Below are 4,615 nucleotides of genomic sequence, written 5' to 3'. Positions count from 1 at the left end.
TCTTCGTGTGGCGTCATTGTGTGCGTGTAGTGTCATGTGTTTGTGTAACGTCATTGTGTGTGTGGTGTCACATGTATATGTGTGTAGTGTTATTGTGTGTGTATGTGAAATGTCACGTGTGTGTTGTCATTGTGTGTGTGTAGTGTCACATGTATATGTGTGTAGTGTCATTGTGTGTAGTATCACACGTATATTTGGGTTGTCACACATCTGTGTAGTGTCATTGGGGGAAATTTATCAACCATGGTGTAAAGTGAGACTGGCTCAGTTGCCCCTAGCAACCAATCAGATTCCACCTTTCATTCCTTACAGACTCTTTGGAAAATGAGAGGTGGAATCTGATTGGTTGCTAGGGGCGACTGAGGCAGTTTCCCTTTACACCATGTTTGATAAATCTCCCCCATTGTGTGTGTGTTCTGTCTCATGAATTTATATGTGTAGCGTCATTGTGTGTAGTATCACACGTATATTTGGGTTGTGTCACACGTCTGTGTAGCGTCATTGTGTGTATGTGTAGTATCACATGTATATTTGGGTTGTGTCACACGTCTGTGTAGCGTCATTGTGATACACAGTAACAATCCCTCAGCTGTGTGAGGAGTAGGTATCCGGGGGAAAACTGCTACAAATGACAAGGAACTGAAACCATATACCGCACAAGGTTTCATCTAGTTACTGTATGTAATGTAAGGACACAGGCCATAAGAAAACAATGTGAGTCACATGACTCCAGCCTGTGGATGATGTCACTGAGGAGATTGTGATGTCACTCAGGCAGAGCGAAATATACGCAGGAAGGAAGATGGAAGCTGGTGCTGCCCTCTGCTGGCTGATCCTCTCAGGATTTATTGCTGTGATTGCAGGTGTGTCACAAAGGGTTAATGAACAATGACATCATCACCACCAAACCTATTATATGTTTAAGGCAGGGATGGGGAACCTTTGACCCTCCAGCTGTTGCAAAACTACAATTCCCATCATGCCTGGGCAGCCAAAGTGAAGCTGGAGGGCCGAAGAATCCCCATCCTAACCAAATTACAGAAAAGCACAGCTATATCTTGTCACTAGAGCGCCACCCCTGTCCTCAGGTTGTGTGTGGTATTACAACTGTTCTGCAGTACCACACCCAAACTGAGGACAAGAGTTCTGCTGTGTCTGGAAGAAAGCAGACGCCTGCTTTTAAGGATGGAAGAAAGGTTCTATCGGTGTTATACTCCCCTATTACTCATCTTATTAGATGTAATGACTGCAATGATCATGTGCTGCTCCTTCTCACAGGGCCCGGACACCCCCATCCAGACTCCCTCCCCGCCGCCTCCTCTGGCTCCACCCACAGAGCCGCCATGTTTTTTGACTACCCCGATGATGACATAAAACGGAGCTCTGAAATTTCCATCATTATTGGAGAACCCCCTGTGACCGATACAAATGGTATGACCCATAGAATACAGGTTACATAGAGGGGAAAATACTTATATCCATTCTGTGGGAAAGCTGAGTGACCTGGGCTGTGAGAGCGGCCATATTGTAACCCAGCTTTCCCAGATACAGAAAAGGACAGCCAAAGACTGCACTGTGATTGATGGGAGTAGTTGTAGCAGTGATCCTGTGCTGTAAGTTCTGTGTCTTTCTCCTCTAGTGAAGATGGCGCGTGTCCTGAGGATCATCCTGATCAGCTCAGTGGTGGTGATCATTCTCTTCATCCTCTATCATGTCCTCTGTAGACTGTGAGTATCACCCGCCACATCCTATGCTGAGGAAGGCTCCAGTCACATCCAGAGCTGCATCCAGGATTCTGCTGGATTACTGTGTGGTCTCAGTGATACCCAGACCCCAATATTAAAATATATATATATACTCTGCCATATCAGACCTGACCAATACCACCATACTGTGACTAGATAACACTGCCAGACCTGACCAATACCACCATACTGTGACTGTAAAACACCGCTATACCAAACCTGATACCACCATACTGTGACTGTAAAACACCGCTATACCAAACCTGATACCACCATACTGTGACTGGATAACACCGCTATACCAAACCTGATAACAGAATCGTTATTATAGCATTGGATGTTTTTGGAGAACAAAATGTGGTATAATGGCAGAATTGTGAGTGCAGCTCTGGAGGTGACCGGAGGATAAGAGAATATGTAAAAGCAGAATCACGATTGCAGCTCTGGATGTGATTAGAGGACAAGACATCATGTAGATCGGTGTTTCTGCATACTTGTGAAATTAACACTTTGTTGTCTCTTTCCTCTGCGTTCACAGATTTTGTGCCTATGGAGTGTGAGGACGGAGCAGATTAGTCAGACGCTGATCATATATGTATTATAATCTTATATTGTTATCACTATGACTATAAAACAACAGATCCTTTCCTTCTGGTGTATTAATACAGATGTCCTGTGTAGATCTGTGAGAGCGCCCCCTAATGGTGTCAGAGCTCCCTCCCCTATCCAGACAATGAAGCGCCCCCTAATGGTCTCAGAGCTCCCCCCTCCTCCCCCATCCAGACAATGAAGCGCCCCCTAATGGTGTCAGAGCTCCCTCCTCCTCCATCCAGACAATGAAGCGCCCCCTATTGATGTCAGAGCTCCCTCCTCCTCCCCCATCCAGACAATGAAGCGCCCCCTAATGGTGTCAGAGCTCCCTCCTCCTCCTCCATCCAGACAATGAAGCGCCCCCTAATGGTCTCAGAGCTCCCCCCCTCCTCCCCCATCCAAACAATGAAGCGCTCCCTAATGGTCTCAGAGCTCCCTCCCCTATCCAGACAATGAAGCGCCCCCTAATGGTCTCAGAGCTCCCTCCTCCTCCTCCTCCATCCAGACAATGAAGCGCCCCCTAATGGTCTCAGAGCTCCCTCCCCTATCCAGACAATGAAGCGCCCCCTAATGGTCTCAGAGCTCCCTCCTCCATCCAGACAATGAAGCGCCCCCTAATGGTGTCAGAGCTCCCTCCTCCTCCTCCATCCAGACAATGAAGCGCCCCCTAATGGCGTCAGAGCTCCATCCTCCTCCTCTCCCATCCAGACAATGAAGCGCCCCCTAATGGTGTCAGAGCTCCATCCTCCTCCTCCCCCATCCAGACAATGAAGCGCCCCCTAATGGTGTCAGAGCTCCATCCTCCCCCATCCAGACAATGAAGCGCCCCCTAATGGTGTCAGAGCTCCCTCCTCCTCCCCCATCCAGACAATGAAGCGCCCCCTAATGGCGTCAGAGCTCCCTCCTCCTCCTCCATCCAGACAATGAAGCGCCCCCTAATGGTGTCAGAGCTCCATCCTCCCCCATCCAGACAATGAAGCGCCCCCTAAGGGCGTCAGAGCTCTCTCCTCCATCCAGACAATGAAGCGCCCCCTAATGGTGTCAGAGCTCCATCCTCCCCCATCCAGACAATGAAGCGCCCCCTAATGGCGTCAGAGCTCCATCCTCCCCCATCCAGACAATGAAGCGCCCCCTAATGGTGTCAGAGCTCCATCCTCCCCCATCCAGACAATGAAGCGCCCCCTAAGGGCGTCAGAGGTTCCTCCTCCATCCAGACAATGAAGCGCCCCTCGCAGGCGGTCTTTGGATTTGCATTTATTCTCGGTAATACCTTTGTACACGTTTTATAAATTGCGTTACATTTACTAACATTTCGCTCGGCTGAAATATATGTACATTCATTATAAAACAATAATAATCCGTGAAATAAATTAATAATAAATAAAAATAAATAAGAAGGACGGAAAATGGGAGGGGGGATCAGCGGGGGAGGGGAGAACGGAGACGTCTATGTGTGGATACGCTGAGCTCATGTATCAGAACCTCTCACAAACCCTGGAATAGCAGCAACTTATAAAAAATAGAATTTCTTTCCTGGTCGTGGCCCCCCCTAGTGTACAAGAGACACATTACAACTTACCTGAATCCCTAGCACCGCCCACTTTATTATCAGGTCCCACCCCCGCTTAAAGTCCAAATACTCTGAAGGGGAATTTTTTTACTCTGTCACACACAGCGGCCATTTTTATAATTTCTCAACGACCCGGCCTACTGTTTACGTGGGATTGGTGACATCATTGTGGACTAAACCACTATCATGGGGGGGGGGGGAGATTCTTAAGATAAAATGGCCGCATAGTGTTAAAAATAATATATATGAAAAATTATTAGCGTTGACATAACTCAAAGGGCAGTGGGGGGGGGTCAAAAAGCACAGAGGTCCGGGGGCGCGGGGTCCTCTGGGTTCTACAGGTCCGATCAAGGCAAACACAGCTGGCTGATTGGCTAATATCTCGCCATGCTTAACCCTTAAATGTGCAGCTTGGAGCAAATTGCAATTTTTTTTTTCTTTTTTTTTTTTTTTTGCTTATTTCAATGCAGCCATTCCCTAATTGTCCGGGCAGTTAGACTTAACCCCTAACATGCTGCTGCCCAATACTCTCCCATATCTACAGGGAGGGATGCGGAAAGCATTGGCCCCCCTCACCCACACAACTACAGGGGGGAAGGTGGGCATCGCTATGTAGTTCAGCCAGGTTGTTGTGCGTTACTGGAGCATAATCCCCCGTCATAACACAGAGCTGTACCCCAACCCCCTCCCACCCCAAAAGTACTACAGG

The sequence above is a fragment of the Dendropsophus ebraccatus genome, chromosome 9 (genome assembly GCF_027789765.1).
Source record: "Dendropsophus ebraccatus isolate aDenEbr1 chromosome 9, aDenEbr1.pat, whole genome shotgun sequence".
Lineage (NCBI taxonomy): Eukaryota > Metazoa > Chordata > Amphibia > Anura > Hylidae > Dendropsophus > Dendropsophus ebraccatus.
Note: the sequence above shows the minus strand (reverse complement) of the source record.